General features: G+C 39.9%; 2 long non-coding RNA genes across 2 annotated transcripts; both read left to right on the forward strand.

Annotated features, from left to right (window-relative positions):
- Positions 1 to 27,244, forward strand: LOC117526291. Its single transcript, XR_004565252.1, has 4 exons — positions 1 to 337; positions 11,562 to 11,602; positions 24,683 to 24,868; positions 27,190 to 27,244. It is a non-coding gene; the product is annotated as an uncharacterized LOC117526291 (long non-coding RNA).
- LOC117526298 lies at positions 16,311 to 23,535 on the forward strand. The gene is made up of 3 exons (XR_004565254.1): positions 16,311 to 16,731; positions 17,569 to 17,573; positions 23,525 to 23,535. It is a non-coding gene; the product is annotated as an uncharacterized LOC117526298 (long non-coding RNA).
- Positions 27,245 to 27,676: the final 432 nt, after the last annotated feature.

Here is a 27,676-nt window from a genome sequence, read left to right on the forward strand (position 1 = left end):
TCCAGCTGATCGGCCCTGCTTCCCCTGTACCTCTGTCCGTTCGTCGCTGCCTGCCATGTCTTAATATCAGTTTCAGCTGTTTTAAAAGTCCGGACCAATGGTTGATCGTGACAGATAACAGTTTCTTGTGCACTGAAAGTGTAAACGAGAATCTTACCGGGGCGTTTTGTCTTTGTTAAAGCCGGTGGATCTAAAGACTCACACAAGGCCTTAAATCCATCCTCGGATTCACCTGCTACGCGGACAGCCGAACGTCGACATGGGGGACACGGGGAGCGAACGAAAGCAAGCCTCCGAGTAACGTCATACCCCCGCGCTGCCCGTGTGGGTTCTGGGGGTAAGAACTTTTATTTCTTAAATATTTATCTTATTTGGCAGTTATTTCTCTATCAGTGAGAAGCTATCCGACTTGCTAGCAGCTCTTCCGTTGTTCCCCCTCCCCTTTGTTTTGTAGCATTAGCTGTTAGCTAACACCGGCTGCTTTAACGCCCTCAGCTGTGACACAGCTGCTAAAGTGGCCATTGAGCGAAGATAAACCGGCTTGTTAAAGAGAAAACCTGGAGTTTACTGAAGTACAAAGGGTGGATAGTACAGCCACTTCATGATTCATCTGACGACAAAAATCAACTTACATACATCGTAAATAACGAAATATGGACACACTGAATTTGTGAATCAAAGAAAGTAAACTGTGTAGACTCTCCATACTTTCAACTTGTATGGTTAATGTTGAAATATAAATATACGTGGGTGAGTGGGTGGTTAATCCTTCCCAGCCAGCTTGTGTAAGGAGTAACTCAAAAACAAGTATAATCATCTTGAAACTCACCAGATTATTTTATTTATTTAACCAGTTTAGTCCCTTTGAGATCGAGTTCTCTTTTGGAAGGGAGACCTAGACAATTCTAAAGTTTCCAATAGGGCACCACAGTCTCATTTGAGGGCGAGCGCGAAAGGGGTAAAATATGACACATATGGGTTGGAGCAGAGACTCATCACTTCCGACGAAGTAGAGAATCTGAATGCAAGCATTCGTACTTCCACGACTGGCTGCCCGATGAAAACAAGCTCAGGCTGCATTGGTTGTCTATTTAATGGCCCAGTCACATGGCACACGACGATTCCTGAACGAAGGGAAAAAGTTTAAAAAAGCCACAATTCGTTGAGAAAAGGTGGACGAGAGAGCCTTATCACCGAACAGCTGCGAAGCAAGAGCGCAAAAGGGACGAAAGAGGAACTTAAAAAAAACGAAGCTAACAATCACGACCGCTTTAAATGAAACGCGCCTGGAGCTATAGCTGGAGCAGTGTGTGTCTGCATCTCTGAGTTCCAGGACTCGGCGCTGGGATGGAGCTCATAGCGCCTCAGTTCTGGAGAAACTGCAAACAGAAGCTGTGGAGATCTGTGTGCACGTCATTGGACCCACCTGCTCTGGTTCCTTGTCCAGAACAAAAGAGGGATCATCTCTTTCATCATCAGAACCCACACTGTCCTGCTGCGGCGCTCCGTCTTGCTCCAATTAAAAAAAAAAAAAAAAAAAAGTCAATGCGCGCGTTCACCACGCACTGATTAATTTACTGCTCTGATATAGTCAATCATCTTTACACTTATATTTATTCCCCTTTGACAGTTTTCTGTTATAAATCAATATATATGGCTTAGTAACATAATACAGTAATACAGCAGTGACGCAGCACACTTTTTTTTTTTTTTAAATTGAGAGCAAGACGGAGCGCGCAGCGTCTGGACGAGGAACCAGAGCAGGTGGTCCACCGACGTTCACACAGATCTCCACAGCTTGTTTGCAGTTTCTCTCCAGGATTCAGGCGCTATGAGCCCTCCATCCCAGCGCCGAGTCCTGGAACTCAGAGATGCAGACACACATTGCTCCACCGTGCTCCAGGCGCATTTCATTTAAAGCGTCGATATCGTAAGCTTCAGTTTTTTAAGTTTCTCTTTTGTCCCTTTTGCGCTCTTGCATTCGCAGGCTGTTGGTGATAAAGCTCTTTTGTCCACCTTTTCTCAATGAATTGTGACTTTTTAAACTTTTTTCCCTTCGTTCAGGAATCATCGTGTGCCATGTGACTGGGCCATAAGTCAGCTGCGTTTTGTTTTGTCTCTGACCTCTAACTTTCTTCTAACAGCCAGCTGACAGATATCATTGGAACGAGATTTATCACCAAGGTGGCCTGAGGATGAACCATTGTACATTAAATTGTCTTTATTGATGAGTCTGAACCCTTTGAAAAGTGACCGAATTACATGTAATTGTACTGAGCTTGGCGATGTTTTCATTGGCCAAAAATGGCCACCAGAGGGCGCTTGGAGGTAAAATCCGCTCCAACCCATGATATAATTTCTCCACTTCCAGGGGAAAAACCACATTCAGTGGGTTTTTGGGCACATTACACACAAAGTGAAAATGCAAAAAAAAAAAATTAGAATGCAGTGGTAAAGTGGGCATGTGTTGTAGTTTGTTTATGACCTGGGGCAGAACCATGTGGAGGCGGTTTTGCAGGCGAGACAATGAAGCTACTCTGGTTAGCTGTGTAGGCTAACACATACCAATACAACGTCTTCCACTCCCTTTGTCTCCCTTCTCCACTAGGAACCGAAAAAAAAACAAAACAATTTTCCGCGACTGCTTTGGTGTTTGCAGCTGAAAACAAAACAGTACACTCTTTATCCATGTGATGTTATGGTGTGTAAATATTGCACAATGGCAGCGGTGCCTGTAAGTGTTCAGATCCTACGATATCATGCAGGGTTTTAAAATGAGACTGCGTGCCCAATTCACCTAACCTGCATGTCTTTAAATGTGGGAGGAAACCCTTCGCGAACATGGGGTGGGGGGGGGATCCTGCAAACTCCACACAGAAAGGGCCACAGGTGGGAATCGACCTTCTGGTGTTTCTGTGAAGGCTCTCAGTTGTCCAGGTGGCTTTCATAGTAGAGAAGCTTGAATCTTCGACTGGACTGGGATGCTTGACACAAGGACGTTTTGCTTCAAATCGCAAATTGACATCTTTGGCGTGAATGCCAGGCATCATTTTTGGAGGAAGCCAGGCACCATCCCTACAGTGAAGCATGGTGGGGCAGCATCATGCTATGGGTTGATTTTCAGCAGCAGGAACTGGGAGATTAGTCAGGATTGAGGGAAAGATGACTGCAGCAATGTATAGAGACATCCGGGATGAAAACCTGCTCCAGAGTGCTCTTGACCTCAGACTGGGTCAATGGTTTCATCTTCCTGCAGGAGAACGACCCTAAGCACATAGCTAAGATATTGAAGGATTGGCTTCAGAACAACTCGTGGAATGTCCTTGAGTGTCCAGCCAGAGCCCAGACCTGAATCTGACTGAACATCTCTGGAGAAATTTGAAAATGGCTGTGCATTGATGCTCCCCATCTAACCTGATGGAGCTTGAGAGGTGCTGCAAAGAGGAATGGCCAAAACTGCCCAAAGATAGGTGCACCAAGCTTGTAGCGTCATATTCAAGAAGACTTGAGGCTTTAATTGTTGCCAAAGGTGCATCAACAAAGTATTGAGCAATGGGTGTGAATACTTCTGTACACGTGACTTATTAGGTTTTTTTTTTTTTACTTTTAATAATTTGCTAAAATTTCAAAAAAAAAATCATGTTAGGTGTTGGTGAGTAGAATGTTGAGGGGAAAAAAATACATTTACTCCATTTGAATTAAGGGCTGTAACATAACAAAATGTGGAAAAAGTGAAGCACTACGAATACTTCCTGGGTGCACTGCAGTGGTAAGTATCCACGTTTGCTATGTGGGAGATGGGTTCAATTCTCTGACAGAAGACTTTTTTTTTTTTTTTTTTTTAAGCTCCCTTCATATCAACCAGCATTTCTTGTTTCAGTTATTCTCAAGTTTCGTGTGTCTCTGTAGGATTTAATTTATTTGGGCTATTAACGTTAGGGTTAAGATGTCACTCAGCGCCGTAATAATAACCTACCAACACATAGTTATGGTGACCACAGCGATATCCATGGCCTTGTGACAAGTGTTTTGATGTGTTCCATCTTCTGATGTGGGCCTGAAGAACACGGGTGCTGGGCGTGGAAACATAGCAATGACACTTGAAGCTGCACTGAGCCCTGCTTTGTCAAGTATAAGATGGTCGCATAAATGTCTCCATTTTTTTTTTCAGACCAAAATTCGAGACCTTTATTTGAACAAAATACTGTGTAAATAAGATGACTTCACTGTAGGGGCTGAGATGATAACTCAAATATTCAATTACAAAAAATGAATCGAGGCAAATTCATGTGTTTCTAAGCTTTGTTTAAACGTTGTAGTGCATCTGCCAGGCCTGTGTGTGGCGCTGTAATGTCCCCAGAAAAACAGAAGAAGACTAGAGCATATGCTCAGGCCGTGTAACAGCTAATAATTTAGCCCTTAAAGCTACCGCTTTCCAGTGCGACACAGAGTGAAATGAAGCCTTTTAAGAGAAAGAGGGTCCACACAGATCATCTGAAATAGACTTACTGCGCATTTAAAGTGAAGCAGTGTGTTTGTCTATTATTAAAAAACACACAGTCTGCTTGACGTGGTGAGTGACTATTGACCCACAGTCGAAGCCTGGCTGCTGTTCAGACTCGCACTAAGTGTTTTGCTTTTTCTGGGCAACAACACAATGCTTCACAAACACGTAACTTAAAAAAAAAAACAGTAACTGCGAGGCTTGCATGTTCAAACCTCCTGCTGAAATGCATCTGCTGAATCGCAGAGAAACGGGGATTAAAAAAAAAAAATCACGTAGGGATCCAGCCCCACCAACCTTAAAAAAAAAACAAATGGTTACATTTTACAAGTTGGGGTAAAAAAAACAGAACAGAAAGCCACATCCCATCGCCATTTCAGCAAAATGTCAAGACTTTGGCACAGGGACATTGTGCCATTGCTTAGGAGAGCCCTGGGCTATTGATGTTGTTTAAAAAACCGCAAAAGTACTTTTTATCTGATTACTCGATTAATCACCAGAATAATCATAGAATACTCGATTACAAAATAATCGATAGCTCCAGCCCTACTTCACTGAACACATATACTATGGGCATGGTGGGCACAGCTACCAAAAAGTTAGCTTCAGATAGCCGCTAATCAGCTACTGAAAAGTTAACTTTTATAATGCTAAACCGATAAACCACTAAAAAAAATTGGCATAAGCTACAGCTAACCGGTAACTTTCAGTAGTGTCTCCGGTACACGCAGCTACTGACAGGCTTGGTTTTGAGTTTAAACACTGCCAATGCTTCTGATTAGACTCAAAGATGATCACAACCCACACAACCAACGAGCCAACACCAGTGTTTACCCATGAGCCGAAGACCTCAAAGGGAAAGCAGCTTTGAATTATGTTAACTAAATTCTCTGGATTGTTTAACTACATTAATGTCAGGTCTGTCATTTGTGCAAAGTGAAAATATAACATCTTTTAATTTTAAAATAATGCACTAATTCTGAAGTTTTGAACATTGACACACACAAATGCCAAACTGCATTATGGGTCAACTGAACCCCAATTTCAATTCAGTTTATTCACTTTATATAGCGCCAAATCACACAAGTTGCCTCAAGGCACTTCACACAAAACAATTCAGAAAACAAAATAAAATGAATTAAAAAGATTAAAAAGCATAGTGAAATACTAAAAGGTAAAAAGCATAGTAACATAATATGCCAGTATGTAATTTGCCATCCAGTAGATAGGTCAAGAATGCATAGAATGACGCCCGGTTATATCACACAGTTGTTGCTGCCCTGGCTGAATCCCAACTTAACAAACAGAATTTTCAGGTTTGCAAATGCTTTTTTTTTTTTTTAATTTATTTATTTTTTTAACAAATGAAAAAAAATGACATATTTTACAAATACACATTTATTTGTAAAAATCAACAAGACGTTAAATTTTTCACCAATCAGTGATCACAGGCTCAGTTTACCCATAATACATTTTGGTTTCCTTTTGAGGACTTCGGCCTCATGGCGAAGCTGCTGTATACTGTAAAGGGTAATGACTTTTTTGTTGGTGGTGTTGTTGCTGTTTTGTAGCAGCCTGGCGGCCAGGCCCCTTCTGCTGGGGTAGAGTTGAGCTCAGCTTCTCTTAGCTGCCCCACTCTTCTGCAAAATACATAGCAGACAGGAGCCAACAGGGTTATACATATATATATATATATTTACCGTTACTGTGTAAAAATAAATAAATAAATAAATAAATGTTTGCGGTCTAAAAGTTATTGGAACCTAAATTTATCAGAAGCTCATTGGTCTGTGGATGGTTTTTTGAATTTAGCTGTAAAGCTAATCTGCTAACAAAAAAGTTAGCTTTGATAATTAAACGGTTAGCGGAACTGTGCCCACCACTGCTTATGTGGTAAATCCAATGAATGTGCAAAATACTGTTTTAGGGATGCTGTTTTTAGCTGTTTTGCAGTATTTCTTTCCCTTTTCATCATTGTTATTGTTTAATGGGAGAGTTCCAGTTCAGATATTGTCTGAAGACTTCCTATCATGCTGCTCCAGCAAAACAGTTGTGAAATATTATTTTTGTGTTTTATATTGTTGATCCCCAAAAACTCAGTTTTTTTTTTTTTTTTACCAGTTTTGGTTGGTTGTTGCTGTGATGTAGCTTTTATCACGCTTTCAAAATGTGTTTGTTGCATTTTAGATCATTAGGTTTGATTGATTTGTGCCTATTCATCCACTTAATGGTGTGGCATTCAGGCTTGACTTGAAAGATATGGGGGCGAAAAAAATCATAAAATCTGAGATGATTACAATAACATCCTGTTTAATATTCTCTGTCATTCAGTTATTATAAAGACTGACTTTTTTTTTAGTCTAAAAAGATGACTAGTAGCTTATCTTTGCTGAAGAAACAACTTATCCTACTTATTGAGCCATTTTTTGAAAGGCTCATGGTTTTATTAGAAGATGGCTGGTGTTTTTGCAACATGTGGTGTTACTTCTGTGAATGTCAGCCTTTGACAGGCTTTTATCTGTATTCATGAATTAATTTTTGATGCTCATTTCAGCATTGCTTTGTACAGCTTCCATTTTCTTAGTGTCTATTCCTCTCTTCCTTCATTTAAATGGCATCATGAAGAGGTGAAGTAGCAAATGGTCCTGTCTATTCCAGTTGGACGTGCTCATTAGTAACAGCAGCAGGCAAGATAGAACGTTTACAATCTGTAGAACTCTACACAATTTCAGAAAGATGGAGCTGTTTCTGATGGATCTTATTTCTATCTGTTTTTCACTTTTTTTGGCTTTCTTATTTAATCTGACTTGATTTGTTTGGATTTGTGTGCTTGACAGCAGGTAATGATGAGTTTACATTTTGGCCATTTTCATCAGTGGGTGACATAATGAAGTGGTGTCCTTTTGGTTTTATTCAGAAACAACATACCAGCAGACTGAAAGAGAGTCATCGGGTTTACTGTAGCTGACCTTGCCTTTTAACAATTGGGACAAAGGTGTCTTACGAAGCTCCCAAAATAAATAGAATGTGACTGATAGCACCTTCCGTCACACTTGGTGCACACATTAAGACATGGGCTGAAGAGGAAACAGGAGCCTTCTCTGAGTCAAGCAAGAGCCATGTTTATGAAAGATGTGCGCTACAGTGTTCAGCAAGATGTCAGTGACAAGCTCTAATCTTGTATCACTGTTTTTGGATTAAAGTTTTATCAGAGACAAATTACATGTTTAGATAATGTTCAAATATTCTACTGAATCACTGCATCTGGATGATTCTGCTAATAAAAAAATTAAACAAATATAATCATAATCAAATCAAATTATTGTCATTGTACATGCATGCAATGAAAATTGTCCTCCACATTTAACCCAACCTAATGACAGTCAGGGATTCCTGTTACGAACTGGATTGCCTCCCACATAATATGCTGGAACACACAAATGCAGTTTACTTGCCCCCGGCACCAGCCCTTGAGGTATGGGGTTAACACACGTGTGGCTCCATGCACGCTCAGCAAATGATTTTTCTGCCGATCACTGTCTTATATGCATATCACAGTCATTTTCATGTGAAGACACAAATATCCTGGAAAAAAATGGTGTAAAACATTGATTATTTAAATCCCCGTTACACAGGGGTGGAGTCTGAAGTTGAACTTGAAGACGTGCAGGTTAGGTGAATTGGAAACTTAAAAAATTGTCCCGGTCTGCCTTGTAAAAGAGATCTAGATCTCAATGGGATAGTGCTGGGTTGAAAAGATTGATTCACCAATTTTAAATCGATTCTCATTTTAATTCCCACAGACTGATTCACACATCAAGATCATATATATATATGCACTTCTCGCCAGCGTTGGAACAGCATCTCTGAAAAAACGACGCTACAGTTGGGCCGTTCCACTGTTTCTGAGGCTGTGAAAATGATCCTTTCTCTACATTGACGCTGGTTAAAAGCAGGACCACAACTTATTCATCAGCCTCTGTCAAAGCTATTTAAAGATGTCAATCATGACGACTGGGACTCTTGTCTTTTGCGGGCAGGAAAAGAGAAAAGTCCGCTGTTTGATTCACGCCGTCGTGTGTGTGTTTTTTTTTTTTTTCCTTCTTTCTCTCGGTCCTCGCACGAAGGTTGTCTGGTGTGGACTGACTTTTCAGTCAGTCTCTCTTCCACCAGCACTCGCTGTGCAGCTATGGGAGAAGAGACTGACTGAAAAGTCAGTCTGTGCGGCAGTCGTAAAAGTTCTCCTGCAGCCTGCCGCACATCGAGCGCTGCAGATGCGAGTGTTTGTAAGGGAGATTGGGACCGTTTGCCCACGGAAAGTTTTAAATTTATAACTCTCTGAAACACTATTGCCTGCATTTTGAGGGCCCAATTTTAAGTAAAGCCATAGTTTTTTTTTTTTTTTTTTCTTTTAAATCTTTGTTACAGCTTTACATGGAAGGGTGTAGAAATGTACCTGTGTCAGGGCCAATGAACCAGGTACCTCTGGTTCCTTCTGGGAGGGAGATCAGTCTTACAGCCATCATTATTAACTACTAATGCTTCATTAATTTGCTGTCAAATGTCAATATAATACTAGCATTATGTTGCATAACTAGACAATTATGTAACAGCTCAAAAACTATTTTAGTAACACTAACCCAAATCAATATAGAATTGAATCGAAATAACCTATTCTGAATCTTAAGAATCAGAATCTTATCGATTCTTGAAATTTTAATCAATATCCAGTTCTACAGTGGGACTAACCTGGTTAAATAAAATAAAAAATAAAATCATGCCTTCCATATTTATGGACCGTTGTGCTGCTAGCCGACTTCACACTCTCACGAGTGCCACTAGCTTAGCTTATGGCAAGCTAAAAGTGGATGCTCTTGTTATGGCTGAAGAACTGCCCAGTTTATGGGTATTCTGTGTTAGTACGCATCTGCAGCCAATGTGCTTGATGAATTCCTGCACAAAAAGTAGTTTCCAGATAATTGTGTCCCAGATAAAATTTACCAGTAATAAAATTATAAAGATAACTGAAGTTTTAAGAGTGGATAAATATTAGTAATAAATATTTAAGAAACTTAAAGTTCATGAGCAATCATCACCTGTTATCGCTCAAGAACATTAACACGTTGGAGTTTGATGCGGAAGAGTTCAGAAAGATATGATTGAAATTGATTACCATTTGCAGTTGGCAATGAAAGACTTAGGTGTTAACTTCGTGTTGAAGTCAGATCAAGAAGCTGCACTGAAAGAGATCTATCTGGGACAAAGAGACACATTCTGTGTGGTGTCGCTCCAACGAGAGTGGCACACTGAGCAGTATGGTGAAAGTAGTCTGGCGAGCTCAACCTGTTGGCGAGCTATCCCACAATGCCAAAATACCAGAGATGTCAGTCCAATGAGAGCGGCACTCTGAGTAGGGTGAACTGTCTTTTTAATTCCTGGACTTTTTGGGCGTGCAGAGGCGATTTAGCCATGAAGTTTGTGGCTCCTTTTGAAATGCCACTCCAAATTCCCTTTCTTTAGTAAAGCCAAGTTTGCATTGCAGATAAGACTGATTTGTCATTTGAATATTTGAAAAAATAATCCTCCTCCTACTCTGAAAATAAGTTTTCAATTTTGGGGCGAACTGCGTGGCTAAATGCTGTGTGGCTCTTTGCCGAGTAAAGTGGGAAAGATGGATTACAGTCAGAATTAATAACTTCAAAGCGAATTGCTGTTTTAGATCAAATGACACCTCTTTCCAAATGTTGTAATACAGGCGACAAACTACAACAGACCAAAACCGTTTTTTTTTGTTTTTTTTCTCCCAAAATGAGATGTCCTCCATACTTTACAAATTACATTCATGTTGACGTGCAGCATAGCCAGCTGCAAGAGCTCAGCTCAGGGCTATGGGGTTATATTTGTCTCATTAAAACCTTAAAGGAAATGCTTTTGACGAAAACTACCGATTTTGTTTATTTTTATTTGTGTCCAGAGATGCAGGATCCATCATGTATAGATTTTATTTATGTCCAGAGATCAAAGATCCAATGACCAATTTCGTATTTATTTATTTTAAGACTCCAATAAAATGTTGTTGACATAGAAAACCTGTAAAGCCTACTTTTAGTACACGGGAAATGCACAAGAGGTATTGTTAAAGGGATTGATAAGCGAAATCAATAATCACATCTATATCGATAAAATCCTATCAATACCCATCTGTACAGAAGATGATACAGAGGACAGTGTGAGAAATGATTGATCTGCTGTGGCGACAGAAGAAGGAGATGAAGGCATCCTAAGCTTTCTAATGATACCAAATTTATAGAGTGGGGGGTTGTGTGGTTAGTGGGCCCATGCTGACCCATGGCCTAAATGTTAATGTATTTAATTTTACACATCGTCACCGGAAGAGCTGCTAAACTGCATTTCACAGCATGATATTGCCTGTCAGTTTTACAGTGACAAAGATCTATTCTAATTAAATTTCGATACAATAAATAGGATTTATTTTTAATTTATTTATCAAAAACAAAAACAAAAACTCATGAAAAGGGTAGAAAATGCAATTTTAAATGTTTTATGGTGAATGCTTTTTTGTGTGTTTTGTCAGATAAAATAAGAATTTTTTAATATAGCCCATCTAGGTACAACAATAAGAAGGGCCCCTTACTTTCAGATAGATCAACATGCTCCATTTTGATACAAGGTCATTCAGCTATCATGTTTGGCAATGAATAACACGGATATGATTGTGTACTACTTTAATGACCACTAAACTAATTCACAACTGCCAGGCCAATAATTCTTGACTGTAAATGGGCAAGTTCCTGAAATAGATACAGAGAAACTGTCCAGACTTAACTTGCGGATGCCTTGGCATTGGGAACCTTGCAGCAGGACGGTTTGGAATGAACCAAATATTTTAATATTGTACTCTGTATCAATTTCTCTGTGTAATTGGTTTCTTAGCAACTGCCAAATTACACTTTTTATTTCCGTTTCACATTTGAAACTATTTTCTATACAGCACGGTTTAAGTTATTAATGTATTACCTGTCTGTTCTTTCTTCAGGTCCAGCAAAACTATGAATCTTTGCTCAAAATGTTTTGCGGGTAAGTTCATCTGCATGCGTGTACATATTTTATATTATCTGTGTGTACACTTTTTGTAAAGACCTAGACTAAGCCATGAAGCATGTGGAGGACAAGCAAGAAACTAAGGAAACAAGTAGAGTATTGGTATTCCTTTCCACCAAGTCTGATTGCAGTATATGTATATATATATATATATATATATATATATATATATATATATATATACAGTAGATTTTTGATAGTTTTGAAAACAGGGTACTAAATTTTAAAATTTAAGTTCCTTTTTTTGTACTGCTTTCTCAGAACATGCTTGCTTGACATTAGGATTGGGCAGCTGGACGATGCCATTGTCCATCGCCGATGGCTGACTGACATCATGATGTGGAACCACCATCGTGATGCCACACCTCCCCATCCTGCCACACCCACACTAATTCCATTGTGCCTTCTATAATATAAATATATTTAATAGATCACACTAGGGATTTTGCTGAGACCAAATTGAGCACAGAGAGTCCACAAATGCAAGGTGGTAGTGAGTCTTTATTTATACATGAAGAGGTTAAGACACTTTGGCCATTCACAAGCCAAACGAGTGACCTGAGCGAGGTATGAAACAAGGCGGGCAGTCCAAGCTATCTCTGGCACAGTGTCCCAGGGATATACCATGATGCTCACTTTAGAGCATCCTGGTGACCACATTGGTCAGCAACTCTGCCAACAGTTTTCAAACCACACACAGAAAACCAACTAACCCAAGACATAAGGAACAGTTTTTCTGCCTGGAATTGCATAGAAATGCACCAGTCACTGTGCGTGGACTGAAATCAGGTAGGCAGTCTGCGCACGCACCAGCTGAATGTCTTGTGGAGACACTGGTACGTGGTTCAGACCACATGATGGCCGCAGCAGTGTGCAATTCGGCATCCATTTTTTCTTGCAGCGCACAGGAAAAAAATGCCTGAATTATCAAGAGTAGTATAGCCCAGTGATTCTCAACCGGGGTGCCGCGGCACCCTAGGGTGCTGTGATCAATCGTCAGGGGTGCCGTGGGCAGTTATCAAATATCACCATTATCGGGTGTATGTGCTGTAATAGTGTGACATATGGTGTAATGCTCTTTTATTCCAGTAGATGGCAGCAAAGCGCGCAGTAGCGCTGAGCCGTGTGCCGACAAGGAGGCGTGATCGCCATTTTAATTCCGGGCAAGTTAGTGATTTGTGTGCATAGAAGTTCACTTAGTCTCGTCAAGAAATAGGTGGAATATGCCGGAAAGCTGCGCATGTTGGCAAAGCTGTATGTCTCCTGCCGTACCTGTGTCGCCCGATGACACGGATCATTAATTTCACTTATGTCTAGTTGATATTTTCCACTGCTAGACCAATGTCTAGTTAAAATTCTTGTTGTTAGTGATTAAAAATTGTTCGACTAGGGACGTTTTTTTTTTGCACCTTAAAATAATGAGATTAATGACCCGCGCCGTGCTGCCACACACACAGAGATGTGCACACACACACCGCTGACTTCATGAATGAAACTCGGTCAATAAAGGATAATTGTGTAAAAATATAATATATATAAATGTATTGTAATGGTTTTAGGAGCCGCGCTGTGTTGAACACAGCAGCAGCTCAGCCGAGCAGCGTAGCTTATCAGCGCAGATCCGTGTAACTTTCAACACTAATATTTGTGAATGTATGTGTGTCAGAGTAAGTTTAATACTTTCCTGACATAATTTAATGTAATTTAATTTTACTGGCTCGATATCCAGGACAAAATGGCATTTTAACACGTATTTTGCGAACATTTTTCTGAGTGTGTTCAGTCGCGAATCTCCATTGAAAATGCATTAACATCCGGGAACTTCATCAATATTTTGCCCGGTTAGGAGACGTCATGTTGCTGTCCATGAAGGGACCTTTTCGTTTAGTGTGCAGCAATGGGAGTGCGCTCTCTAGTTCTTATATACAGCTCCACGACTATAGTATACTATGTTACGTCATATCTGTACCGCACGTGTTGCTAACGTGCTAACGCACCGTGTAGAGACAGTCGAGTTAGTGGTACGTGACACGTGACACATGACAGTGGTGTGCCGCAGGATTTTGTAAATATAAAAAGGGTGCCGCGGCTCAAAAAAGGTTGAAAATCACTGGTATAGCCTGTACAATAAACTAGTAATGGTAATTAATTTATAACTTAATTCATGAGTAGATATTTTAAAGAGTGTAAAATAAAGCGTGGATCTTTCCCCCAGTAAAACCAGTGCTGTACAGTAATATTTTCTCAATTGTCTGGGATTAAAAAAGTGCTTTGTCAGACAAAAAAATCAACTACCCCATCTTCCCAGATCAGGCAAGTTTTTAAAAAAATAAAAAAGCATTGAAACTAGGGATGCACGATCCACAATTTTTCACTTCCGATCCTGATACCTGAATTTGTATATCTGCCGATACCAATATGATTCCAGTACCAGAGCTGTGTTTGCTTTAATGTTATTATTATTATTATCATTGTTGTTGATTTTATATGAGGATTTTCTAAAAAGAAGACCTTAAAGTTCAGCTACAATTTGCGAGGAGATGCAAGCCAAGATTTGATGTTTTGGTGAAAGAATTAAGTACTTTTATTTTTTTTATGGACTTTTATAGACTTAAAGACAGCGCTCTCTCTGTCTGTCTCTCCTCAATTTTCAATTTCAGTGGAGCTTTATTGACGTGGGAAACATATGTTACATTGTCAAAACAAGTGTTAAGAGTAAAAATTAAGTCCTCTCCCCCTCTTTTCTGTCTGTCTCTCTCTCTGTCTGTCTCTTTCTCTCCCTCTCTCTCTCATTTGCTCTGTCTCTTGCTCACTGTCTTTCTCTCTGTCTTGCTGTTTTCCTGCTGAGCTGACACGAAACTTTTTGAAGCTGATCCTGATACTGGATCGTATTGGTCGCATCCTTAACTGAAACCTGTCTTTTTTTTTTTTTTTTACAGCGATAACTCACTGTGACACAGCTGATGACAGGAAATAATGTATTGTGTGTCTGTGGGCCCTGGGTCAAGCAATAAGCCCATCCCCTTTTTTGAAGAGAGTTTGTTCAGCACCTACCCAAAATGAAATTATCTTTTAAATTAAAGTTTACTAAATGCCCACCTGAAATAAATTAATTCTGTGAACCTCAAGATGTTGTAAAAAGCAAACGATAATGAGTTTTCACAATGTTTTTCTCATCTCTTTCGCGTTTGACTTGTGATGTCATCGCCGTGCTCTTATTTTAAAAACTCTTATGCAAGAAACAGGAAGTGTTCCAGGACAAGGGCTAGCTTTGTAGCCCCAGTCACACTGCGACTGATCAAGTAAATGTATGATGAGCTGATGCTATCAGTTTTTGTTTTTTGTCAATGAAAAGTCCTTTTGCCATCTGCAAAGCGAGTTCCTTGTCAGCTGATGTCCGCCAAGTTCGCCAGAAAGTTTTGTGTGCGTTCAAAATTTCGAGTGGAGGCAAATGATTTCGAGATGATTTGCAAATGATTTGAAAATCCTCTTCGACTTTTCAATTGAATACACCACAAAGACAAGATATTTAATGTTCAAACTGATAAACTTTATTTATTTATTTTTTGTGCAAATATTTGCTCATTTTGAAATGGATGCCTGCAGCACGTTTCAAAAAAGCTGGGACAGTGGTATGTCTACCACTGTGTTACATCACCTTTCCCTCTAACAACACTCAGTAAGAATTTGGGAACTGAAAACAGTAATTGTGAGTGTCATGATTGCATATAAAAGGAGCGTCCCCAAAAGGCTCAGCCGTTCACAAGCAAAGATGGGGTGAGGATCACCACTTTGTGAACAACTGCATGAAAAAATAGTCCAACAGTTTAAGAACAATGTTTCTCAATGTTCAATTGCAAGGAATTTAGGGATTCCATCATCTACATTCCATAATATAGTCAGAAGATTCAGAGAATCTGGAGAACTTTCTACATGTGAGCAGCAAGGCCGACAACCAACATTGGATGCCTGTGACCTTCGATCCCTCAGGCGGCACTACATTAAAAACCAACATCATTGTGTAAAGGATCTTACCGCATGGGCTTTGTTTAACATGTGTTTGCTTAGCATACGCGCAAACGTCGGGGTGTGTCGGGGGGTGGGGGGGCAACTTCCCCTTTATCTTTGGTGGAAAAATGCATGATGTAAACCAATCAAAATCACCCTCCAGGTGGACAACAGGAGGAATGACAAAGTGTCAGGCCTGTGATATGTCCAGCACAATACAGAGAGGTCTTGTATTGGACAGGAATTGTTTTTGAGTTGCTTCCAGTTCCGTGTTTTTGATGGCTTTAACTGGATGGTTGATGGATTTAGCGTGGATTTAACTCTGCAGCCGAGCTGGAGAAATCTGTGGGTCTGTTCACCGAATTTTCAGTTTGCCATGCAGCCACTGTTGCTACGGTAAGCTTTGACGAGCCGACCACACCCTTTCACAATGATTCGCTGTCCTGATTACTTACAGAAAAGTAAACCATGCAAACGATGGAATTGGATTGGAATGGGAATAACGTGTCACTGGTAGAACTCAATTTACAGGGAGGGTAACATTAGGATTTTACAGCAGCCCATGGAGCAGGTGATTAGAGACCCTGCAAGGCTTATGACAAATGTGGATGTGGAATCCATTAGCTTAGCAAGGAAATTAGTGCAGAAAATCCACTATGGTGATGGTGCAGTTTATGTGCCAGGAAGGGAAATTCATCAAGTTGAAACTGTGACCTGTTACATAGATGTGTCCATAAAAATCATAGAGGGCTATGCTTTGCAAACTTAATACTCATTACTACATTGGATGACACTGGAATTGAGGATGGACTGTTGGCTGTTTCAGCAATATCAAATATTTCGTGTCTGCTACCTACAACCCATGTGGAATGTCTCCCACCTTAACCTACTTAATCTGGGTCCTTAGTCTGGGTTTCATTAACAAAAGATCACTGTACTCAAAATTTTGATTAATGATCTAATTATGGATCATCACTTAGATATGATTGGGTTATGTGAAACCTGGCTTAAACCTACAGCTGTCTTCCCTTTAAGTGAGGCCTGCACACTGGCATACACATTTAGTCATGTCCCTCATGATGCAAAGTAAGGCGGGGGTGTTGCTCTTATTTATAATCTAGGTTTATGTTATTAGCTGTTGGGGGTCACAAATATAACGCGCCCACGACGCTACGTATCGCCTATGTCGGAACAATAAAAATCAGCGACATCGGCATCGATTTGACCAGACAGTTAGTTAATAGCCTAGGCTCGTGTGTCATACATCACGCTGACAGAGTGAGGAACCTCGGGGTTCCTTGCTTTATGTACGACTTCAGTTGTTCAACAGTCCGGGGTCTCCGTTGTCGGATTTTCTGCTTCATAATGTGCCACACATTTTCAATGGGCGACAGGTCTGGACTGCAGGCAGGCCAGTCCAGTACCCGCACTCTTTTACTACGAAGCCACGCTGTTGTAATACATGCAGAATGTGGTTTGGCATTGTCTTGCTGAAGTAAAGCAGGGACGTCCCTGAATAAGATGTTGCTTGGATGGCAGCATGTGTTGCTCCAAAACCTCGATGTATCTTTCAGCATTGATGGTGCATCACAGAGGTGTACGTTGCCCATTCCATGGGCAACTAACACACCCCATACCATCACAGATGCCGGCTTTTGAGCTTTGCGCTGGATGGTCTTTTTTTTCTCTTTTGTCCAGAGGACACAACGTGCATGATTTCCAAAAACAATATGAAATGTGGACTCATCAGACCACAGCACACTTTTCCACTTTGCGTCTGTCCATTTCAAATGAGCTCAGGCCCAGAGAAGGCGGGGGTGTTTCTGGATGTTGTTGATGTATGGCTTTCGCTTTGCATGGTAGTTTTAAGTTGCACTTGTAGATGTAGCGACGAACTGTGTTTACTGAAAATGGTTTTCTGAAGTGTTCCTGAGCCCACGTGGTAAGATCCTTTACACCAGGGGTGGGCATCGAGGGCCAAGACACTGCAGGTTTTCCATGCAACCATTCACCTCAGCAGGTCGGTTGCTGATGAGCTTCTCCTCTGAACATAACACCTGGTTGTCAATGAAATCACCTGCTGAGACACCTGATCATTAATGAAATCACCTGCTGAGGTGACTGGTTGCACGGAAAACCTGCAGTGTCTCGGCCCTTTATGGCACATGATTGCCCACCCCTGCTTTACACAATGAAACGGGGGACAGAGCGTGTCTGAGACAATGGGATACTCAGGTCAAAGCAGTTTCAGTCTTTTTTTTCATGGTAATGAATCATTCACGTCATTAGGAGAGTCGTCAAGGGAGCCATCAGGGGAGCTTCCATCCCATCATTAGGAGAGTGCTAACTAGAGCACAATAGGTGCTAATTAGAGCTATTGTTTAGTCACTAGCCTATAGCAGTCGGCCTCTCGGTAGGAGGGGTCTGGTTAGGTTAAAAACTCCAGCTTTTGTTGGCTTCTGGTTTATTCTTCTCTACAAGAGTCAAGACAGAAGTCAGACTACCAGAGCAAGAATTTTAGCTGAGGAAGCTTCTGTGATTTGAAGCGAAACGTCCTCACGTCAAGCAACCCAGTCCAGTCGAAGATTCAAGCTTCTCTACTATGGAAACCACCTGGACAACTGAGAGCCTACACAGAAAGGAAAAGTAATGTAAAACAGTGGTAAACATACCACTGTCCCAGCTGTTTTGAAATGTGTTGCAGGCATCCATTTCAAAATGAGCAAATATTTGGACAAACACATAAAGTTTATCAATTTGATTAAATATCTTGTCTTTGTGGTGTATTCAATTGCATATAGGTTGAAGAGGATTTGCAAATTTTTGTATTCTGTTTTTATTTACATTTTACACAATGTCCCAACTAGGGATGGGTATCGAGAACCGGTTCCTTTTGGGTATCGTTAATAAATTATTCGATCCACCGACATTAATAACCTTTTTGCTTAACGATTGCCTTATCGGTCCTTCAGGTGGCTGTTGCTTTTGGGGGTGTTTGTCAGGAAAATTGTAATTTCTCTACATTGATTACAGACCCTGCAGCGGGTCTGTAATCAACTTTTCTGCAGTGCAGCTTTGCTTTGAACCTTGAACCAATCAAAGCAGTGATTCGCAGATTGAAGCTGCTTTGTTGATTCATTGTTTTATTTCGCTTTATCTTAATTTTTCCCAGGTAAAACCCTAAAGAGCATATGTCTGTGAGTAATATGTACCTTTTTAATGTTAAACCAACCTGGTCTTCTGAAACAGTTGATAGATGTATTTTATAACTTAAATACAGGATCAGTGCTAACGCGTTAGCGTGTCTATGGTGTTTTCAGTGTTAAAGTTAGAAATAAGGTGTTCGCATCTCAGCACGTTTGTGTGGATTTTACTTTATAATAATTAATGGCTCAGCGTTCGTTGTCGTAAAAGGCTTTTTTTTTTTATTCGTATATTAATAATAATAGCAACAATAGTAATAATAACTCATAGTAACTAATAATGCAGCAGGCAGGGGTGGTGGCCAAGTGGTTAATGCGTTTGGTTTCAGTGCAGAAGGTTCCGGGTTCAAATCCCACCCCTAATGTGGAGTTGCGTCAGGTGGGGCATCCAGCGTAAAACCTGGCCTATTCAACATGCAGATCCACCTTGGAATTGCTGTGGCGACCCCGAGTGCAAACAAGGGAGCAGCCGAAGGGACTTACTAGTAACTAATAATGCAACAGTACAATTTTAGAGAAAGAGACAAAAAGAACAAAACACAACAGAAAAGATAAAACCAAATAACAATGAACATAAATAAGTAAATGTTTCCTGTGAACACCTAGTGACTCTTACATCTCCACTTCGTCCCTGTTTTATTTACGTTTAATGACAATTTGTTTCACTCAAACCATATTTTCAATTTGTTAATTTCTTCAGTGATTTCCTCCAGAACTATCTGACAAGCTAGAAAACTGCTGCATCATAGTAAGAGCAGAATACTACTGGAATAAATTTGAATAAGGAAAGTTGGGTTTTTTTCCTCACCAAAATGGATGCTGAACTCACTGCAGTTTATCTGGAATAGCCCCAGATTGCATTTCAGAGGTTCTACAATTCAAACATTTTTGTGCAGGTGGTGTTGGTGGGGGGCGGGATTTTGGGTTTCAGCTTTTTTGTTTTTCACCACTTTCATCCCTGAATATGTCAGTTGTGAGTCACTTTTCAATCAATCAATCAATCAATCAATTTTTTTTATATAGCGCCAAATCACAACAAACAGTTGCCCCAAGGCGCTTTATATTGTAAGGCAAGGCCATACAATAATTATGTAAAACCCCAACGGTCAAAACGACCCCCTGTGAGCAAGCACTTGGCTACAGTGGGAAGGAAAAACTCCCTTTTAACAGGAAGAAACCTCCAGCAGAACCAGGCTTATTGAGGGGCAGTCTTCTGCTGGGACTGGTTGGGGCTGAGGGAGAGAACCAGGAAAAAGACATGCTGTGGAGGGAGCAGAGATCGATCACTAATGATTAAATGCAGAGTGGTGCATACAGAGCAAAAAGAGAAAGAAACAGTGCATCATGGGAACCCCCAGCAGTCTACGTCTATAGCAGCATAACTAAGAGATGGTTCAGGGTCACCTGATCCAGCCCTAACTATAGGCTTTAGCAAAAAGGAAAGTTTTAAGCCTAATCTTAAAAGTAGAGAGGGTGTCTGTCTCCCTGATCTGAATTGGGAGCTGGTTCCACAGGAGAGGAGTCTGAAAGCTGAAGGCTCTGCCTCCCATTCTACTCTTACAAACCCTAGGAATTACAAGTAAGCCTGCAGTCTGAGAGCGAAGCGCTCTATTGGGGTGATATGGTACTACGAGGTCCCTAAGATAAGATGGGACCTGATTATTCAAAACCTTAATAAGAAGAAGAATTTTAAATTCTATTCTAGAATTAACAGGAAGCCAATGAAGAGAGGCCAATATGGGTGAGATATGCTCTCTCCTTCTAGTCCCCGTCAGTACTCTAACTGCAGCATTTTGAATTAACTGAAGACTTTTTAGGGAACTTTTAGGACAACCTGATAATAATGAATTACAATAGTCCAGCCTAGAGGAAATAAATGCATGAATTAGTTTTTCAGCATCACTCTGAGACAAGATCTTTCTGATTTTAGAGACATTGCATAAATGCAAAAAAGCAGTCCTACATTTGTTTAATATGCGCTTTGAATGACATATCCTGATCAAAAATGACTCCAAGATTTCTCACAGTATTACTAGAGGTCAGGGTAATGCCATCCAGAGTAAGGATCTGGTTAGACACCATGTTTCTAAGATTTGTGGGGCCAAGTACAATAACTTCAGTTTTATCTGAGTTTAAAAGCAGGAAATTAGAGATCATCCATGTCTTTATGTCTGTAAGACAATCCTGCAGTTTAGCTAATTGGTGTGTGTCCTCTGGCTTCATGGATAGATAAAGGGGTATCATCTGCGTAACAATGAAAATTTAAGCAATACCGTCTAATAATACTACCTAAGGGAAGCATGTATAAAGTGAATAAAATTGGTCCTAGCACAGAACCTTGTGGAACTCCATAATTAACTTTAGTCTGTGAAGAAGATTCCCCATTTACATGAACAAATTGTAATCTATTAGACAAATATGATTCAAACCACCGCAGCGCAGTGCCTTTAATACCTATGGCATGCTCTAATCTCTGTAATAAAATTTTATGGTCAACAGTATCAAAAGCAGCACTGAGGTCTAACAGAACAAGCACAGAGATGAGTCCACTGTCTGAGGCCATAAGAAGATCATTTGTAACCTTCACTAATGCTGTTTCTGTACTATGATGAATTCTAAAACCTGACTGAAACTCTTCAAATAGACCATTCCTCTGCAGATGATCAGTTAGCTGTTTTACAACTACCCTTTCAAGAATTTCTGAGAGAAAGGAAGGTTAGAGATTGGCCTATAATTAGCTAAGATAGCTGGGTCAAGTGATGGCTTTTTAAGTAATGGTTTAATTACTGCCACCTTAAAAGCCTGTGGTACATAGCCAACTAACAAAGATAGATTGATCATATTTAAGATCGAAGCATTAAATAATGGTAGGGCTTCCTTGAGCAGCCTGGTAGGAATGGGGTCTAATAAATATGTTGATGGTTTGGATGAAGTAACTAATGAAAATAACTCAGAACAATCGGAGAGAAAGAGTCTAACCAAATACCGGCATCACTGAAAGCAGCCAAAGATAACGATACGTCTTTGGGATGGTTATGAGTAATTTTTTCTCTAATAGTTAAAATTTTGTTAGCAAAGAAAGTCATGAAGTCATTACTAGTTAAAGTTAATGGAATACTCAGCTCAATAGAGCTCTGACTCTTTGTCAGCCTGGCTACAGTGCTGAAAAGAAACCTGGGGTTGTTCTTATTTTCTTCAATTAGTGATGAGTAGAAAGATGTCCTAGCTTTACGGAGGGCTTTTTTATAGAGCAACAGACTCTTTTTCCAGGCTAAGTGAAGATCTTCTAAATTAGTGAGACGCCATTTCCTCTCCAACTTACGGGTTATCTGCTTTAAGCTACGTTTGTGAGTTATACCACAGAGTCAGGCACTTCTGATTTAAAGCTCTCTTTTTTTAGAGGAGCTACAGCATCCAAAGTTGTCTTCAGTGAGGATGTAAAACTATTGACGAGATACTCTATCTCACTAAACAGAGTTTAGGTAGCTACTCTGCACTGTGTTGGTATATGGCATTAGAGAACATAAAGAAGGAATCATATCCTTAAACCTAGTTACAGCGCTTTCTGAAAGACTTCTAGTGTAATGAAACTTATTCCCCACTGCTGGGTAGTCCATCAGAGTAAATGTAAATGTTATTAAGAAATGATCAGACAGAAGGAGTTTTCAGGGAATACTGTTAAGTCTTCTATTTCCATACCATAAGTCAGAACAAGATCTAAGATATGATTAAAGTGGTGGGTGGACTCATTTACTTTTTGAGCAAAGCCAATAGAGTCTAATAATAGATTAAATGCAGTGTTGAGGCTGTCATTCTCAGCATCTGTGTGGATGTTAAAATCGCCCACTATAATTATCTTATCTGAGCTAAGCACTAAGTCAGACAAAAGGTCTGAAAATTCACAGAGAAACTCACAGTAACGACCAGGTGGACAATAGATAATAACAAATAAAACTGGTTTTTGGGACTTCCAATTTGGATGGACAAGACTAAGAGTCAAGCTTTCAAATGAATTAAAGCTCTGTCTGGGTTTTTGATTAATTAATAAGCTGGAAGGAAGATTGCTGCTAATCCTCCGCCCCGGCCCGTGCTACGAGCATTCTGACAGTTAGTGTGACTCGGGGGTGTTGACTCATTTAAACTAACATATTCATCCTGCTGTAACCAGGATTCTGTAAGGCAGAATAAATCAATATGTTGATCAATTATTATATCATTTATCAACAGGGACTTAGAAGAGAGAGACCTAATGTTTAATAGACCACATTTAACTGTTTTAGTCTGTGGTGCAGTTGAAGGTGCTATATATTTTTTCTTTTTGAATTTTTATGCTTAAATAGATTTTTGCTGGTTATTGGTAGTCTGGGAGCAGGCACCGTCTCTACGGGGATGGGGTAATGAGGGGATGGCTTTTGTGCAGATTAAAGTCACTAACTGGGACTCCTGTCTTGTTGCGAGAAAGAAACGAGATTCGTCCTCCATTCTGTTCACACAGTTCCAAATGCTGCACAGCTCTCTGCCGAGTCAAGTTAGAATGATAGAGTCCATTCGGAATTAATATATTCAAAGTGAAACACCGTTTAAATCAAATTACACCTCTTTCCAAATATTGTAATACAAACAAACTGCAATCAATCAAAATGTTTTTTCCTCCCAAAATGAGACGTCCTGCGCCAATGTGCAGTAGCTAGCTGAGCTCAGCTCAGAGGTACGGAGAGACATTACATGCTAAAATGTCTGAAAGGAAAAGATTTTATTTATTTTATTTATGTCCAGAGATCAGTATCAAGCCTACTTTTACTACACAGAAAATTCACAATTGGTATCGATAAAAGAATCGATACGGAATTGGATTGATAAGCGGAAACAATAATGGCATCGATATTGATTTAAAATCTTATCAATACCCATCCCTAGTCCCAACTTCATTGGAATTGGGGTTGTATGATGTACAATATTTGCCTCCTCTGACTGGAAACTGAGAGTCCACATCACATTTTACTTTCATCACCTGCATTACATTCAAAATGAGAACTTAGCAGCAAGTATTACAAGTAGAAAATGTTAGCTTAATTTTTTCATTCAGCTGCCCCTGTTTGTTTAGGGTTGCCACAGTAGATTCAGTACAGTTCTGCATTGTGATTTAGAACAAGTTTTATGGCCGATCTCTTCCTGATGCAACTCTGTTTCCACATGGAAAAACGCACAGCGCCTGGTTTTCCTTAATGGTCTCCTCAGAGTAGTAATTCAGACCTACGGTGTTCACTTGAAGTGAACACCGGAGAAGCACAGTGGAAGAGCTTCATATTTTAGTTTGTAAGAAAAGAAAAAACAAACAGCTTTACTATTATTCTGAGTAAATGTGTACAAAAGTAAGGCCGCCACTAAAACAGATCCGAAGTGGATCTGCATGTTGATTTTTGGCACAAGTTTTACACGGGATGCCCTCCCTGAGTCACCACCATATTACTTGGAGAATGGGCAGGGGTGGGTTTTGAACTAGGATCCTTCCCCACTGGAAACAAGCGCACTTGACCACTTGGCTACCACCCCTGCTAAATGTTCCTGTACTGGAACATAAAAAAAAACAGAGCTTCTGATTTCATTTTAGTTCTGAGAAATATGTGGCTTATTTCTGGTTTTAATTTCCATTCCCTGACTGGTTCAAGCCTTGGCTACACGTGCGTCATTTTTCATTCAGATGCTCAAGATGCACCTGTGTTCTGTGTAGCCATTCTCTGACCTACTGTACAAGATGACAATGCTTATTTCATGAAGCAAGCATTCAGCATGTACACATACCCACTTGTGCACAGGTATTTCCACTGTTAAATTTTATTCACAGATATGCAGAAGAAACAGCCAGATGATGATTGTTCCCCAAGAACAGCCTCAAGCTCCAGCGACAGCCAAGACAACGTATTTTGTAATGAAACAAACAGCATCAGTGAGTCTTTGAAGCTGATACCTAATTCCTCAGAAGAGTCTTTGCCGGGACAGAGAGGAATAATGTCACGACCTGCTCAGGGCGGTAAGATGGCAGTGTGTCGAGGAGAAGTTAATGCTGTCACTGTGTAGTGACAGTGATAGTTGTGTCATGACACGAGTAAATTCTGAGATCATAACTCAGTCTGAAGTAGCTTGCTCTGGACCCTTGATCTCAAATTACATTTGGTTTTTGCCCAACTGTTCATGAGTTTAGTACTCAGATGAGAAAAGTTAATACTGTTGACATACCTTTCCATCATTGGACAATTTGGTCAGAAGGGAAAAACAACACAATATCACAATTTATTTTTTTGTTTGTTTGAGGATGAGGGAATCCAAATATGAAAATGATTATGGCCTTTATGGTTAATCTTATCAAGCAAACATGCAGGCTTTGATATCAAGTTTGTTTAAAGGCAAAGAAAAGGTGAAAATGTAAAAAAGAAAATAAAACACACTATGCAGTACAACTAAATTTGCGAGGAGGGGGAATCAGGGTGACAAAACAGTTATTAAAAAAAAAAAAATCTTACAGAGTGCATCTCTGGACATCAAAAAACTCAAAATTTTCTGGGGGTCTTCAGCAGTCTCCAGCCCTGACCAAAATTTCCACTTTCACCAAAAAAGAAGGTTAAAGTCTTTCTAGAATTTGATGGCTGCATTACTGTATAAAAGAGCAGCAATGGTTAGTGAGTGAAATATAATCTTGTTCAACAGGAGAACAACTTGCTATTTTCTTAGTTTGGTTGGTAAGGTTAGACCTTGTGTGAGCACCTTGAAGCAGCTTTGTTGTGATTTGGTGCTATATAACTGAAACAAATTGAAACTTAATTAGCTGTCTCCACCTTGTTTTTACTTTAAACAATAGGATATGATTGCGAAAGGGTTTCTATAAAAAGATAGATGAAGATCTTATGATTTGGGAGCGAAAAAAATTTATTTTTTTATTTTTGTGTGCTTTAAGCCCTGTATTATACATAAGGTACTACTTCTTTTATTCAGCAAAGGGTGCAATGTGCTTGTTGTGGACCTAAATTGAGTGCGTGATATCGCCTCCTTCAAGCAGACATGAGGAAAATAATGGCAGACAGAGAGCTTGGAGACAATATGACCTGCACAGTTGCATTTAAATCTAAATGTGTGGAATTGCTGTTACAAGCAACAGGCGATGCAGTGTGAGACATGACCAAATGGTTACACTAGCTCTTGTTGCCACTTTTCATGCAGTTAAATCTGGGTTTGTAAAAAATAGTTTGGCAGGCAGCGCTTTACTTAAAAACACTTCTTTGTGAATTTCTCCACTGTGAGATCAATAAAGTCTTAATTTTTTTTTTACTTCCCAAGAATGTTGTGGAAAAAAAACCTAGAAAAGTGTTTAAAAAATGACTCTGAGGTACTGTCTCTGAAGGTGTATTATTCAACTCTAATTTGGTCTCGTATTAGGGAAAACTGCAGATATTGGGTACATCAATCATAACAGATTTCACAGCTTTTTAATCTTATGCCTGTTGACTGGATGTTCTGTTTTAGTGGTAAAAGTTTCCATTAGGATCCATGAAAAGTCTCCAAATGTTCAGATTGAGAAATTGTATGCATGTCCTGCTAATTGCAGGGAATAAATTACATTTTTATTAGCTGTGTAAAAAGTTGGCTATCTTTATGTAACAACACTTCTCAGGACATAATTATCAAGTAGCTCTCACATCCAAAAGACATGCATGTTATGTAAATTGGAATCTTTAACTTAACCATAGGTGTGAGTGTGTTATATGTGGCCCTGCGATAGACTGGCATCCTGTCCAGGGTGTACCCTGCCACACACCCTAGACTGCCGGCATAGGCTCCAGCTCCCCCATGACCCTTAATTGGAATAACCAGGTTTAGAAAATCGAGGGATGGATACGTTGGAGGCATTTAACAAGTTAATGTTTGTGTGCATGAAGCTGTTTCTCTTTCCAAAGTAAAGGCACATGACAAATTATTAAACACACCCCAGTAAGAGGATGTTCTCTTGCCAAATATGAAGAAAACAGTCCCTGAGCATCCAGGCAACCACCATCAAACTTTCCACCAGCTATTGACTCTGGCTGTTTATGCCCTTCAGGACAACGTGTATCTATCTAGTCAAACAGTTGTCATTTCTTATGCACTTTTACTCCACCGTTTGTCCTCCATATTACTGTAGTAAGTGTGCATGGCCATGCTTGCATGTCAAGAATTATGTATGCAGGAGGTTATGCATTTTAGAGCATACACACATTTATACATCAATAATTCTGTATATAATCTGCACTTTTGACATTTTGTCATTTCTTGATATCATTCTGTCTTTTTCAATTTTCTGATCTTATGTGCCCCACTTAGAAATATCCAGCACAGAAACGGTCTTCGAAACGCTCTCCACCCAAAACGTCCTTTTGACTCAGGTAAGGTGCCTCATGAAATCTATGGTATACAACAAAAGTCACTATGCACCTGGCATTATAATGTGTATGTTGGTTGGTTCAAAATTGCATCACCTCTCAGTAAGTGCAGTGTTTCCTCTTACGATCAGTCAAATACAAGTACTTTAAGAAGACCATATTGAAATACAGATGTAAAAGTGGCACCTTGGTATATCAAAAGTCAGGACCAGTATACATGCTCTTTTACATCTCACCAAATTATTTTTTCAGCCCTTTTCTAAGACATGTCAAGATAGATACAAAAATATTTGGAAGTCACTGAGATTTGCAGTTCATTTGAATTCTGTTACCAAAAGAAACTATATGGTATACTTAGCTGCAACCACAGCTGATTAGTCAAGTCTGGTGTTTCTTAGGTCTTGGCTTGATATTAACATAACTAGACG

This window comes from Thalassophryne amazonica, chromosome 2 (assembly GCF_902500255.1).
Source record: "Thalassophryne amazonica chromosome 2, fThaAma1.1, whole genome shotgun sequence".
NCBI classification, from domain to species: Eukaryota; Metazoa; Chordata; class Actinopteri; order Batrachoidiformes; family Batrachoididae; genus Thalassophryne; species Thalassophryne amazonica.